The sequence below is a fragment of the Meriones unguiculatus genome, chromosome 3 (genome assembly GCF_030254825.1).
Source record: "Meriones unguiculatus strain TT.TT164.6M chromosome 3, Bangor_MerUng_6.1, whole genome shotgun sequence".
Lineage (NCBI taxonomy): Eukaryota > Metazoa > Chordata > Mammalia > Rodentia > Muridae > Meriones > Meriones unguiculatus.
Window position 1 is genome coordinate 5,968,278 of NC_083351.1, and position 15,902 is coordinate 5,984,179.

Genomic DNA, 15,902 nt, shown 5'->3' on the forward strand with positions numbered 1-15,902 from the left:
TGTCCACTCGGGAGAGCTAGGGTAAGTGGACTCCAGGAGTAGCCAGGGCTACTTCTGGCCACCGATGCCCGAGTAAGGAGCCTGATTCTCCAGAGACTTCTTCGTCTCTGTGATAAACACCAGAGAAAACAAAGGAGGAAGGATTTACTTCTGTTCATGGCTCATTTTAGCCCAAGGTTGCTTGACTGTGTTGTTTGTGGGCCAGAACGGAGGCAGAATGCATTGGCAGGAGCACGGTGACCCAGAAGTGGGATAAAACAGGCCAAGAAGGGGCAAGGGACAAAGTGTGCCCTTCGAAAGCACACTGGCTGAGACCTCCTTCCGTCTCCTGCAACAGTGTTCGCATATTCTGAAACCAGCAAGGAACTAATGCATCGGTGACATCACTTCTTCAGGATGAAGACATCTGCAGTGCCCACCAGCTGGCAGCCCAGCTCCCCCTTGCAGGAGTCTGCCTCACAGCTGGGATTTGGGGATCAGGTAGGAATGGCAGCAGGCAGTGGCATAGTTGGGATTGCCCAGGACCAAGGATGTGTTTTGTTTTGTTGTTTGAGACAGGGTTTCTCTGTGTAGCCCTGGCCTCCTGGATCTCACTCTGTAGACCAGGTTGGTCTTGAACTCCACCTGCCTCTGCCTCCTGAATGCTGAGATTAAAGGTGTGTGCCACCACTGCCCAGCAAGAATGTGGGTCTCTTCCCTTCTGGGAAACTCCCCTGATCTTCTGGAGACTCATACTGCCTAAGAGAATGAAATATGTTCAGAACAAGTGCCTTTAAAAACTTTCTTACCTGTTTTTTTTTTTTTTTTTTTTTTTTTTATGTCAAATGTAACATCGATTTTTTTTAAACAATAAACTTGTCTATTTGGCAAAATCCAGGTTTCTTCCTTTGGGAGATGGAGTGAGGTGGTTTGTGAGTCTGGCTAGTGTGGCTAGGGAGAGGACATGGAGCAAAAAGACCCTGCTGTTTGTACTTGTCAACTTGTCACACAATAGAGGCCCCTGTTAGGAGAGCGATCGTCTTCTGGCCGTCCAGAGCACCTCCACACACACACACACATTCATGTACACAGGTTTTTTTTTTTTTAATTGTATTCTTCTGGAATTCAAAAATGCTACTCAGAACACAGCTGAATTTGCATATCCACTATGAAAAACAATGATGACAGAGTCAAAACAAAAACAAACAAAAAAATCCTCTCTCATGATTCATGTGTCCTTCAGCCTGTATTTCACTCTTCCTCATTACCTAATAGTATTCTCTCCTTTTAAAATTTAGACTCTATCTGTACCGACTCCTGCCACATGTATACATGCATCCATCATGGGCTATGATGGGAGTATGGCGGAGAACATGTGTTCGGGTTTTTCTTTCTGAGTTTGGGTCACCTTGTATAATAATGTACTTTCCAGAGCCATTTGTTTTCCTGAAAACAAAACAAAACAAAACAAAAAAACAAACAAAAAAACCCCCCACAATTTCATTTTTTTTTAAACTGCTGAATAGTATTCCAGCATGTTAATAAACCACATTTGCTTTATCCGTTCATCTATTGATGAACACCTACGCTGGTCCCATTTCCATTTCCTTGCTCTAGAGAACAGAGCAACAAAAAACATGAAAGTGCAAACATTTTTGTGGTGGAGTATGGAGATCTTTGATACACGCCCAGGTCTGAAATGGCTGGGTCATAAGCTGGTTCTACATTTAACTTTTTGAGGAGCCTCCAAACCGACTTCCATAATAGCTGCATTTTTTTGCACTCTAGCAGTGAATAAAGGTTCCCTTTCCCCACAACTTCCCCAACCTTTGATGTCAGATTCCTTTCTTAAATATAATTTTTAAATATGATCTTTTTATTGATTCTTTATGAATTCTACACAATGTGTTTTGGTGGAATTCACCTCTCTCTCCTACCACTAATTTCTCCTGGACCCATTCTGCTTCTCTGCTCCTCCCAACTTTTTCCCTCTTTCATGTGTACGGGTGTTTTGCCTGCATGTATTTCTGTGCGCCACATATGTGTGCCTGGTGCTTGAGGAGGCCGGAAGAGAGCATTTGATCTTCTGGAACTGGAGTTAAAGATGGTTGTGAGCCACCACCTGGGTGCTTAGGATTGAGCCTGGGTTCCCGGAAGAGAGTCAGTGTCGTTAACTAATGAGCTGTCTCTCCAGCCCTCTTTTTTTGTATCCTTTTTTTGTTTTTTTTTTTAAACCCACTGAGTCCAACTTGTACTGCTCAAAACTCATGGGGGGAGGGGCTCATTCACTGGGCCATGGTCAACCTACTAGGGGCCACACCCTTAGAGAAAACTGACTCTCCTTTCCCCAGAAGCCAGCAGCTGTCAACAGTGGGTGTGCATACTGGCTAGTTTTATGTCAGCTTGACACAGGCTAGAGTGATTTGACACAGGCTAGAGTGATCTGAGAGGAGGGAGCCTTAGATGAGAAAATGCCTCCATAAGATTGGGCTGTAGGCAAGCCTGTAGGGCATTTTCTTAATTAGCTATTGATGGGGGAGGGTCCAGCTCATTGTGGGCGGTGCCACCCCTGGGCTGGTGGTTGTGGGTTCCATAAGAAAGCAGGCTGAGCAAGCCATAAGGGGCAAGCCAGTAAGCAGCACCCCTCCATGGCCTCTGCATCGGCTCCTGCCTTCAGGTTCCTGCCCTGCTGAGTTCCTGTCATGATGAGCAGCAATATGGAAGCATAGGCCAAATAGCCCCTTTCCTCCCCAGTTTTGCTTTTGGTCATGGTGTTTCATGACAGCAATAGAAACCCTAACTAAGACAGTGTTGTCAGGTTTCTTGGTGATAACCATTTTGAGCGGGATGAGGTGGTATCTCAAAGTTATTTTAATTTGCATTTCTCCAAATGATTAGGGATGCTGAACACTTTAAACATAGCTCCTGTCTACGTGTTTCTTTGTTTGACAACTGCCTGTTCAGTTCATTAACCCCATTTGTTGATATGCAGCTGTATTTTCTTGATGTCTTATTTCTTCAGTCCTTTGTAAATTCCAGATATTAGCCCTTGTCTTTGGAAGTTCTTGCCCACCCCAGTGCCTATGTTTTCTTACAGCACTTCCAGCATTTCAGGTTGATTTTTGCACAGGGTAAAAAGCATAAATCTAGCTTCATTCTTCTGTACGTGGAAACCCAGCTCTCCCAGCATCACCTTTTGACTAGGACATCTTTTTCTCTACTGCATGCTTTTGCCCCCTCTGTGACTTGATTTTTGCATCTTCTATTCTGTTCAGTGTTACAATGCAACCAGCTATGTTCTTAGCCCTAAGAATTGCTTTGGTTAGTCATGTTTATTGTGGTTCCACGTGAATTCTCAGTCTCCTGGGGTTTTTTGGTTTTTTTGTTTGTTTTTGTTTGTTTTGTTTTTTGCTGTTGTTGTTGTGTTTTTTTAAGATTTATTTATTTATTTTTATGTATACAGTGTTCTGCCAGCTTGCCAGAAGAGGGCACCAGATCTCATGATAGATGGTTGTGAGCCACCATGTGGTTGCTGGGAGTTGAACTCAGGACCTTTGGAAGAGCAGCCTGTGCTCTTAACCTCTGAGCCATCTCTCAGCCCTTGTTTTGTTTTTGTCAACATTTTAGTGAAGAATGTTGCCAGAGCCAGACATAGTTTCATACACCTTTGATCCCAGCACCTGGGACACAGAGGCAGGTGGATTTCTGTGAGTTCAAGGCCAGCCTGGTCTATATAGTAAGTTCCAGGACAGCCAGGGCTATGTAAAGATTCCCTGTCTCAGACAGACAAGCAAGCACACAAAGAATGTTGTCAGAATGTTGACTATCTGCAGGGGTCTCTGCAGCCCCCATGGCCAGCTGAGTAACAGTCTTTGGGAGGCAAAGGGCAACAGTCTGGTTCAGCACGACTCGGTAGACAGTTGTTGGTTCAAACTTCAAGACTCTGATCCCAAGTGGTTTATTTTAGGCCTGTTTAAGCACAGCACAATTTGGTGAAAACTTTTCTGGTGATAATTAACTCCAGAATGTGTTTACAACAAAGGATACATTAATCTCATTGAGGAACAAAGAAAGCTAAATAAAGACCAGACACTACTACATTAAAACTCTTTGTAAAGGACACCTTCCATAAAGATGGGTTCTGTAGATTGACTGAGGGAAAAAAAAAAAGACACTCATGATAAGGGTCTGGGGGAAGATTCCTTGTGGTCTTGGCCGCACAGATAGTGCAAAGGTCACCAGGCTATTCACCACATCTGCTCCCAGCCATCTGGGTGGATAACAGGTCTTGCACCCCTTCCTTTGAAGGAACAACCCTATGTGTTTAACATTCCTGGTTCCCTAGTGCTGATCTGTGAGCACAGGATCTCTTTTCCCCCTGCAACTGTCTACATTAATTTTAATAGTAGAGTCATCTTCATTATATTAGTTCTGCCAATCCAGAAACATGGGTAGTTTTTCATTTTCTGGTGTCTTCTTTTTTGGTTTTCTTTTCCTTCTTAGTTTTTTGTTTTGCAATAGGGTCTCTTTATGAAGTCTTATCTGTCCTGAAACTCACGATGTAGACCAGGCTGATCTTGAGTTCATGGAGATCTGTCTCCTTCTGCCTCCCGAGTGTCAGGATTAAAAGCCCGTGCCACCATCACCATGCCCAGCTTTGTTTTCCTTTCCCAGTGCATTGAAGGTTTCAGCGTGTGTGTGTGTGTGTGTGTGTGTGTGTGTGTGTGTGTGTGTAGGCACACAAGTGAGAAGAGAACATGGGAAGCTGGTTCTGTCCTTTTGTTATGTGAGTTCCAAGGATTGAACTCGAGTCATTAGACAAGTCCCACCACGTCATCTCCCACGTTGACACTTTCTTTTGTTCTCTGAGGCCAAATGATTAAACACCTTCTGGAGCCTCAAAAATTCCCAGGCTGCCACAGCCTCTCTGCTCTTAGCCACCTTTGATTTTCTTGTAAATATCGTGACTTTGTGTGCTGTGGGAGAGGGGCTTCGAAAGCCCTGAAATGCAGCACAGATCCTCGGCAGAGGGACACTCTGTTACGTCGTCTTCTGTCTCTCACGACGCCTGTGTCTCTGGTGTAAGTGACATGCCAGCTGTGAGACACAGGTGACCTCCCGTGACAGAGGCAGGTGGAGCCTCTGCACACTGGCCTATCCACAGCTACTGCTCAGTCCCACTGGGGGGGAGTGTGTCAAAAAGAATGCCCCACGGACAATCAAACAGGCTTCCCTCTGCTCATGTCTCGACCTTCCCCACAGCTTCCTTCTCTCTTTCCCACCCTCTGCACCCTCCAAGTGTCTCATCCTTCTCACCCTCTCACCCCAAATGTCACTCAGCAGTCTCCTTCAAGGATGTGTCCCCAAGGTACAACCCAGCCCTGTGCAGCAGGGGTCCCCTCTGGGCTGGGTCTCAGACCTGGGCCTCAGTGTAAAGGAACAGAGGAACACACCCTCTAGCTATCCCCAGTCTGAGTCCATGCCCTACACAGTCAGTTCTGGATCATACCTAAGTGTCCTGAGTTCCCGGCTTTGAGATAGCCTCATTCATCCCTTTCGGGTCTTTATCTGCCTTGAGTGAAAATGGAGGATGGGCTAGAGCTAAAGATAAAAAGAGAAGCCTTGTGACAGACAGTAGAGTGGCCACGACTTTGGCTTCCCATTCTCTCCCTGGGTTCTAACTCTGAGCCCTTCTCAATAGGGAGGGTGATGTCCTAGGCCGGTTATATCTGGGTCTCATCCCCTGGCCATAGATACGCTGGGAGAGGGGTAGCAGCAGGCAGCTTTGGTCTTCTGTAGGTGTCTTGTCCTGCCAGGTAGCTTTCCCTCCATCCTGTCCCAGCCTGAACTGAGAGAAGCTGATCATACAGAGTCAAAGTAGGATCAAAGGCCCTTGGCCCTGACCAAGGTTTGAGCCACCAGTGGGCATCCAACCTGTGCAGGTCGGCTCCCTGCCAAGTTCTTCCCTTTGGGTCTAGAAAGGAGCACAGGAGGATCATGGTACTCCCACCCACCACGGCTTTCCTAAGGGGCATGTGCCAAAGGCTGGGGCTAGCATTGACCCACAGTCCCTCAACATTTTCTACCTGGAATCGAGGGCAAAAGAGCATTCCTCTTCTTGACTAAGAGCCTGTTTCAAGCCTGCAGAGCAGGCAGCTAGTCTCTCTCCTCCCCAGTTGCTGGTCCCTGAGAAGGAAGCCCAGCAAACAGGGGCCTGAGGTTCCAGCCAGGCTGTGGTGCCCAAGGCTCCGCCCACGCCTTCCCCTGCCTGTAAACCAATCCATCCGGCTTCTTTCATAGCTTAAACTACTTTGAACTGGATTTTTTCATTATCCAACCTCTAGATAATGGAGCAGACAGACACAGGACAGATATTGTAGGCGAGGACTCTCCCACTGAGCCCCAGAGATTATTAGGGACTTAGGGCTCTTCCTATTGTTTTTCATTATGTATTTATTTATTTTATTTTTGCAGGGTTGGGTATTAAACCCAGGGCTGTGTGCATGCCAGGTACAGAAAAGACAGGTTTGTTGTTATTGTTTGTTGATTGGGCTTCTTTTTGTTTGTTTGTTTGTTTGTTTTCTGGGGGAGGTCTTACACATTTTGGGGGGTGGGGTGGAGATTCATTCACGCACTCACTTTATTCATTCCACCGTAACTCTTCAGTTCTGTTCATGCCCAGCGGCAGACACTGGGCCCCCGTGTAACTCACTGACCGGGTCCTCCCTTCCTATGCCACACTGGAACGTGTCTCCCCAGTTAGCGGCAAGGGCCTGCCATGAACACTCAGAGAGTGAGTCAGGCCTATGGGCCAGACCATCGTGCTGCCCTGCCTTGAACTCACCACCTTCAGACTGCTGAGGTCATAGGCACAGGCGACCACATCCAGCCTATGCAGCATTGAGGCTTGAGCCCTCAAGCATTCCACCAAATGAGCTATGTTCCTACAGACAGAGAAAAAGAAAGTCTAAGTCTGTCTTAGAAGTCCAATAATGGAAGAGGAGGAGGTGATGGGTTGTGTCCTGAAGACCCCTGTGGGACAAAGGGCTAGGGGGAAAGATGGGCTTTTCAGGCAGGCAGCAGAAGCTGCAATGCATGCCTCAGATGGGAGAGGCATAAGGTCCTGAACTGCTGGACAGGATTCCTGGTCCCTGGTGGGAAGCTTGGCTCCAGATGCTGAGAGAGGACAGACCACGGCCTTGAAGGCTGTCGTGTCCTGTCAGACTGGGCCACCCCATAGACTTGGAGACATCAAAGTGCAGGCGATGGATCGCCATCTCCCAGAACAAAAGCCATATCCAAGAGTGGACAGAAATTGCTTTTGCCCTAAGCAAAGCTAAGCAGCAAGTGGGATTGTGAGCGTATCAGGCCTGGCAAGAAGCTCAGTGCCCACCCATGCAAGCCTGACTGCTTTGCATCCCATCTCTGGAACTCATGGAAAGGTGGGAGGAGAGAACCGACCCCCGAAAGCTGTACTCTGACTTCCACACACACAAGTAATAAAAAATAAAATAAAATTGAAAGCCGTATCAGAAAACCAGGCCTGAGCATCACACCTGTGGAGGGATGGTGACCTGCATCACTGGACTCCGTGGAGAGGGGGCACTGAACACTGAGGTGGATGGTCCCACTGACCTGTTATCTGATGGGAGTGTCAAGGGACTGACTGACAGGCAGGGAACTCCCTACCATCCCCAGAGCTCCAGCTCAGCTCAGTCCCCACTGCTTGAGCCTCTCCTTAAGCTGCTGGGTTGCCATATTGCTGCCAGCTGTCCTGTCTTGTTTCTCTGTTTTGTGCCCGCAGCCCGATCCAGCTCAACTCGACTCTGAGGTGGACCATCTAGCAGCTCTGTGTGCTCCCCAGCACCCCTCTAGCTGGCTTCATTGATATCTTCTCTTTGGGGCTGAAAGATGGATTAGCAGTCAAGAGAACTGATTCAGTTTATTCTGACATTGTGCAAAGATACAGATGTGTATCTTGTCAATGTTTTTGGCATGGTTTGCTTGCACCAGGTATCCAGCCAACATGACTGCCACACGAAGGCCGGGGAACACAGGGGTGGGCGATTCATTCACTCACTCGTTTCATTCATTCCACCGTAACTCTTCAGTTCATGCCCAGTGGCAGACACTGGGCCCCTGTGTAACTCACTGACTCGGTCCTCCCTTCCTATACCACACTGGGACATGTCTCCCCAGTTAGCGGCAAGGGCCTGCTGTTTCTTGTTATATACCCTGCCTGGCATGCCGTGAACACTCAGAGAGTGAGTCAGGCCTATGGGCCAGACCATCGTGCTGCCCTGCCCTCGAACATTTCCTTCCCATGGACTCGCTTGGTAGTGGACAGGCTCACGCTGGTCTGTTGGCACTCTGTCTACACAACCCTTCTCTGGCTCCTGCCAACAGCGATTTCCTTTCAGACCTCCTCCCAGATCCACAAGGGAGGATCAGCTTTGCCTGTGACACACTTTCCACCCTCTCTGGAGGAAGCAGGGAGCAGGGACGTGGGGACCCTGTTGTTCTCAGCCTGTTGAGCATATAGTGCCTTGGCCTTGTAAGATTCCAGACATGAGAGATCTGAGTTCAAATCCTGGCTCCACGACTTAGGAACGAACACCATGGCATCATATCACCGTTCTGAACTTTGGTCGCCTCCTCCGTGAACTGGGTAGTTAACTCTGCTTTTCCAGAAGGGAGGCATAGGACTCAGTACAAGCTAAGCAGAGGGTCTGCCCCAGGGGCTTCAGGAGAGGGAAGGAGTATCTTCAGGCCTTGCACAGGCAGATCATTCGTCCTGGCCTCACCCCTCTCCTCCCCAGTAGGCTACAGCAGCTGAAGCTTTCTTTCCGGCCTCGGCAATTGTCATGACACAACTCCCAGGCATTCTCAGATTCAACAGGAGCTACCTGGAAGGACTGAGGCCCCCACCCACTCTTAATAGTTTATCTATTCTCTCTCTGACTCCTTCTCTCACCCTACCCACCCTTTGTGTGTGTATGCCAACAAGCACATCCCAGCATGCATGTGGAGGTCAGGGGACAGCTTCCAGAAGTTGGATCTGGCCCGCACTGTGGTTTCTGGGCATTGAACTCAGATCCTTAGGCTTCTGTGGCAGTGTTTTTACCCATTGGGCCATCTGGCTGGCTCTTTTCTGTCTTTGGTTTTTGGGACAGGGTCTCATATAGTTCAGGCTGACATTGAACTCCTGATTTTCCTGCCTCCTCTTTCCAAGTGCTGATATTAAGGGTGTGTGCCACTGTACCCAGCTAAGGACTGAAGCCCTTGGAGAGGGTTCAGTGCCTTGGGAGAGTGCTTCTCCAGTAAAGAGCTGGCTGCGGAACTAGGTTTATGATGGAGGCAACTGGCCTCAAGCAGGTGACCCAGCCTGGCCATAATGGCACATACCACCTCCCCTACCAGATCTCTGGATGGAGGCACAGCTCTCCAGCTTTAGCTGCAGAATGGCTGTTCCTCTTTGGACCGCTGGTCCCTTGGGGAGTAGGAGCCCTGTGAAGCCCAGACCTGGTGAGCACGCCCCAGGCACCAGCTGCGGAGAGGCTTCCAGAAGCAGCTACTGGAAAAGGTTCAGCCCACTTGTGGTTCATTCCAGATCCTGGGTGGTCTAGTGTCAGGGACGCAGAGGCCAGAGGATCTGGGTTCAGACTGCCACCAATTTCCTGTGAGTTTTTTCTAGGGCTCCAGGCAAACCCACCATTTGAACAGGAAAAAATAACAGACCCCACACTTAAAACCAGATGTCAGAATCTCTCCTGAGCCATTCAGAGAGACAGAAGGAGCAGCTCATCTGTCCCTCTTCCCCCTCTGCTCCAGGTCCTGGCTGCAGATGGGGTCAGCACCACTAAACCACACAACAGACAACTGAGCTGCCACCTAGAAACGTTGCCTTGTGTTTTTCCCTTAAATAGAAGGTCCCTCAGCTCCATCCATGCCTGGCCCCTGCCTTCTGTGTTCTGGGTGGGCGCCTGGGACCTCATCCAGACTCAGCGGCCCCCACACCGAACTGCCATGGCTTAGAGATGGAGCAAGGTCAGGTGGGGTGAGTGGCTGGGGGAGTTTGTCCACTAGCTGGGATGATACAGGGTAGCCTGGTGTTTGCTGACATCTCAGAGCTTTATGGATCCAGACTGGCCCTATTTCAAAGCCCAGGGCACAGATGAGAGGCGAGGGTTCAGGATTGGGGGGGACCTGGGACAATGGAAGCAGGACAGGGCATATTGATGTGTTTACAGGACACTTGTCCGGAGCTCTCTGGCCTCCTGAGGTGCCAGTGAGAGCCAGGGAGCATATCCCATGGGTTCTGAGCTCTACCTGGTAGGAGAGACCTTGGGTTCAAGGGCCTTTTCTTGGAGGAAGGACCAACCAGTGGCCTCTGGCAGCTGGGAACACTTCTCAGTTCTGAGAGTCAACAGTGCCTTACCAACTCCATGGTAGATGGTTAGGGGGAAGAGCAGAAGGAGGCCCAGGCATGGCTGTGGCACCTATGGCAGAGCACGCAGTGGGCCTGCTATTCTCTGGAGAAGGCCACCTCTGGGGAAGGGGAAAGCTAGATTTGGCTTTTCTTGATTTGCACTGTAACCAGGACAATGCAGGCTATAGCACCTGAACGTTTGTGTCCTCAGAGTGTCCTCACTCATGGGTGCCCTTGTGAGTGGGATTTGTGTCTCTATAAAAGTGGCCACTCTTCACCATGTGAGGACACAGAGAGGACAGGTTACATAGAGGAGGTTGCAACTGCCTAGCAAACAGGCTACACTAGTTAAGTTTTTGTCAACCTCATATAAACTAGGTCATCTAGGAGGAGGGAGCCCCAATAGAAAGTGCCTTGGAAGATTAGCCTGTTGGTGAGGCTGTGGGGCATTTTCTTGATTAATGATAGATGTGGGAGGGCCAGCTTACTGTGGACAGAGCCACTTTAGACAGGTGGTTCTGGGCTGTTTAAGAAAGCCACTAAGCAAGCCATGGAGAGCAAGCCAGTAAGAGACATCCCTTCACTGGCTCTGCTTCAGTTCCTGCCCTGGCTTCCTTCAGCGACAGAGTGTAACCCAGGCAAAGCCTCCCCTCTAAAACGAAAACACTACTTTTGTTCCAGGTGTTCATCACAGCAATGGAAAGTGAACTGAGACACAGGCCTTCCCTAGACATGAACTTTTGGATTTTATCCCAGTCTCTCCAGCCTCCAAAACTCTGAGAAAGAAGCCTGTGTGGTAGTTTGTTACAGAAATGAACTATTTGAAATGCATGCAAGTTATTTGTTTATTTTATTCTGCAGCCCCAGTGATCAGACACAGGGCCCTATGCATGCTAGGAATGTGATCTTCCACCGGGCTATCTTTCCAGTCACAAATACCATACACACACACACACACACACACACACACACACACACAGACACACTTATATATATATACACACATATATAAGATACAAGTAAAACAACACTCTTTTTTCCCAGTGATTTCTTGCCCCACCCCTCTCCACCTTGGTTGTTACACCCAGGGAGTGACTGCTAGAAATCTTTTTTTTTTTTTTCATTTTTCTTCTGTTATTTACTCTTGCATTTTTCAATAGTCTTCCTCCATTACTCATTCATAAGCTTTTTAATTTTTTAATTTTATGTGTGCATGCATACATGCGTGTATATTTGTGCATGTGTGCAAGCATGAGTAAAGTGTCAGAGTAGGCCAGAAGAGGGCATCAGATGTTCTGGAGTTGTAATTCAGGTGGTTGTAAGCTGCCTGATGTGTGTGGGTGCTGGGACCGGGGACTCACGTTTAGTTCCTCTGCAGCTTCCTCTGCAAGAACTCCATGTCATGCTCTTAACTGCTGAGCTGTCTCTCCAGCCGTGTATGTTCGTTTTTGATGTTATGTAAGCCTGTGACCTCATTTAGAGATGCTCTCAACAGTCAGGATATGAGATCCCCTCCATGGGAAGTCGTGGAGTCTTTGGGACTGTGGTCTGCCTGGCACAAGTGGGTTGTTGGTTGGGAGTCTTGAAGGTGGCATCTGCTTCTGCTTTTCGCCTGAGTTCTCTGCTTCTTGTCCCACCAAGATGGCCTTGGTCACATGCTCTTGCCAACCAGGAACTGACCTGTTCCTACCCTCATGCCTTCCCCACCCTGAGAGCCACTGAAGCCGTGAGCCCAAACGTGCCCCCCACCCCACACACACCTTTTTTCTTCGAGGTGCTCAGTGGAGTGTGACATACCGGCTGTGCGTTCAGGCTCCTCATTTTCATTCTTCACAGTGCTATCCCTGTTTATGACTCAGCTTATTTGATTCGAATGGGTGTCTCCATTTATTCATCAGCGAGGACTGAGATTACTAAGGAAATATTTACGGCTCTCTCATTCCTCCTCCTGGAGCATCTTCCCCCTCCACCCTGTGACTCCCTTCTGTTCCGGGAGGCGGCAGATGAGACTAAAAGGCACTCAAGCTCTGGGTTTCCTTCCAGGTCTTCTGCCATAAGGACCTGCATGGGTTTTCTCTGTCTTTTCAGCTCTGGTCCCGGGTTGCAGAGGCTGCGTCGTTCATCTCAGACAGCCATGGAGCCCAAGGAGAGCCACAGATGTCAGTGGGGATAAATAACTGTTCTTTAAAGCCACTGGGTTTTGGGGTGGTTTGTTTCATGGCCTTGACTGAGAGATAGAAAGTGTGTGTCAAGGACCCAGATGAGCCTTGGGCACTTGTGTGAATGCAATATATTCCCTTATATAATACAAGTGTCTGGAGAGATTAGGATAAATCAAAGATTCAGACAAACAGTGGAGAGATTGTCTCTCTCTAAGGGTTTGTGAGGGAGGGCCAGGTGGAAGAGAGTGTAATCGAGGGTGATCAAATCAAGAAGGGCAAGATGGGAGCTGGGGGCCAGAGCAGAGCAGGGGAGAAGGAGCTCCTGGAGAGAGGCCTATGGTGCAGTCATGGTAGGAGGAAGCTGGGGGTTGAGGAGGTAAAGGGGGGAGGAAGAGTGGTAAGAAGAGGATGCCAAGTACAGAGAGGCAGAAGGTAGGCCATTGAGGGCCTTTGTAGACATGGTCAGATTGGGGGACTGTTTGAAAAATATTGAGAGAGAGAGAGAGAGAGAGAGAGAGAGAGAGTGTGTGTGTGTGTGTGTGTGAGAACCTGAGGGAATCTGTTCTCTCCTGCCACCACGTGGGTCCTGGAGATCAAACCCAAGTCTGGAGCTTGGCAGTAAGCACCTTTACCTGCTGCGCCAGCCATCCTGACTGCCCTTCAGGCTCTGTCTTAATAAGAGAGTGGGACAGTGGGGGTTTGCATTGCAGAGGCCATTTCTGTTGCTTAATGGGATGGTGGTTGAAAGGGCTGAGTTCCCAAAGGGAAGAGGGCGAGAAGCCAGGCACCAGACAGCTGAGTGGTGAGCAGGGTGTGCAGGCCACAGTCAAGGTGAAGCTGTCTCAGGCTCTAGGAAACACCACATCCAGTCCCCATGACCGTTGGCAGTTTTGATTTCTTTCGCTTTAATCTGCCCCTTTCCCTCCCATCTAATCTGGTTGTTTATTTATTTAACAGGCTCTCTGAATAGCGCAGGCTGGCCTCACATGCCTTCCTCAGCCTCCTGAGTGCTGGTATTACAATAGAGTGCCACCACACCTGGCTCTGTCTCTCTTCTTTTCAGGATTTTCTGCTCTGTGGGCCTGTATCCAGACAGCCCTTCTCTTCTGCAGTCCCTCATCGTTGGATTAAATCCCACCTGGATCCTTGATGATTTTTTTTTTTTATATCTGCGAAGATCCCCCAACCCCACTTCCTGGTCTCCCAGGTTGGTCTCCAACTTGCTGTGTAGCTGTGGATGACCTTGAACTTCTGATGCTCCTGCCTCTGCCTCCCAAGTGCTTGGATTATAGGCATATATCACCAAACCCAATTTTATTGCCATGCCGGGCAAGCACTCTGCCAGCCAAACTACATTCCCAGCTCAAGATCTAATTGCTTACTATGACCATATTCACAAGGACATGCAGCTGCACTCTTCACTCCAGTGCAGTATGGCAGAGGGAGGAGAGAGCAAAGGAGACCGGTGGATAATGTTGGGGGTGACGGGTGTAAGGCTGTCGCAGACTCCCCCAGTTCCTCTGCCCTTCTGTACTTAACCTTTTTATGATACCTGGTGCTCTTTTCCTGGGTTCATGCTCATCCTGGCCTCAGCTTTGCAGTAGCTCTGAGTTCAAGTCCGACCCTGCCTGTTATGGGATGGATGTCTCTGTATTCAACCATTTGTGTTTCAGCATCTCCACGGCAGAGCAGAGAGGATCGTAGCACCCACTTCCTGGGAGGGCCCCGTAGGAGGATACACACGCAACACACACAATTCCTGGCAGGTGGTAAGCATTTAGCTGATGGTGGCTGGAAAGAGATCTGTGTTTGTCTGATGAGTCTGGACATTTTAATTCTCTCTTCTTCCATCCTGATCCCTGGAAAGGTCTTCAGAACATCTTCAAGGAACATTCCAGAATGTTCTAGGCTGTGTTCAGAGGGTGACAGGACCAGTGCTCCAAGCTCTTGGTGTGAGGCAGAACAAGAACTAACTCAGTCTCATCCTCATCCTTGTCCTCTTACTCCTTCCTGTGGGAACGGCAACATGCTCCCAGCATACAGCAGGGTATATTACTCATGCCCAATAAATGCTAATGCTGAAAGAATGGGGAAACTGAGCCCTTACACCCATAATCAAGATATCTACCAAACACAGCAAGCTCTGTGGTAGGGACTGAGTTCCTAGCTGCCGGAGGTGTCTTATCATTTGGGGACAACAGGGTGACCTTTCTAAATTAGTTATATGTATGGATTCTTAAAGTTCTGAGCCAGAGTCCTGAATACAGGTGTTCTCTCCCCAAGCTTCCGAGTAAAAGAAAAATAGATGATTGAACAAATGCACCTGAAATGAGTCTTTTTTTTTAATGGCTTAATAGTAATTTAAAAAAGGCTTATTTTACTCTCTTCCTCTCCCTGACCCTGTGTGTATGTGTTCAATTGTGTGTAGGGGTCAGAAGTCAACACTGGGTGTCATTTTAAACCATTCTCTCTAACTTATTTTTTGAGACAGTGTCTCTCGCTAGCACGGAGCTCACTGATTCGCTGTCAGCGTGCCTCAGAATCCTGTGTCTACCTCCCCAGCACGGAGTTACAGGGGTGCTATTACGGCCACATTCTTATGAGGTCTTCACTTGATCAAATGATCCATCTCCCCAGCTCCAAATGATCTCATTCCAGCCTTTCCCACTTACAGGGAAATTCTCTAAAGCTGGGAGCTTGGTCTGTTTTGTTCACCACGTGCTGTGTGCAGAATAGCACAGGAAGGTTCTACGCAGGCAGGCACCGAGGGGGAAAAACCAATACTCTTAGCAGTGCGCTGGGTCCTGAATGCCACAGTGTTGAGCTGCCGGGTGAGGTGTGCCTGTTGGTGCGATGGTGGCTCCGAGGTTATAGGGGCAATCAGCTGCTTTCTGTTCGGACCTAAGGCCTTTTCCCTCAAGATGGAAGGCATTTCTGGTACTTACAAACCCGGTTAAAAGCCCATGGCTTGGGAGGTCGTGGGTCCTGGGGTAGGGAGAGAGAATGCTACTGTTGTTTTCGTAAATGGTCATGCTGTCAGGCTGCCCTCTAAATATTCATGCTCATAGCCGTAGATGGTGCTGTTCTCAGCCCTGGCCGGAGAGCTTTCTGCTACAGGCAGCAGTGAATGCAGAGACCGTGGAGTGCTCAGCCCTAAGTGGGGCATCCATGGTACCCCTCCCCCATACACACTGCCCCAGGCTTAAGGGACATCCAAAAAGAGGGAACAACGGCAGAAGAGCCGGAGAATGGGAGGAGTGTGCTGTGAAATGCTGCCTTCTGGACATGCATGGCTGTTGTACTTGTGAACTCACTGCAGCTGTGGATCCCCG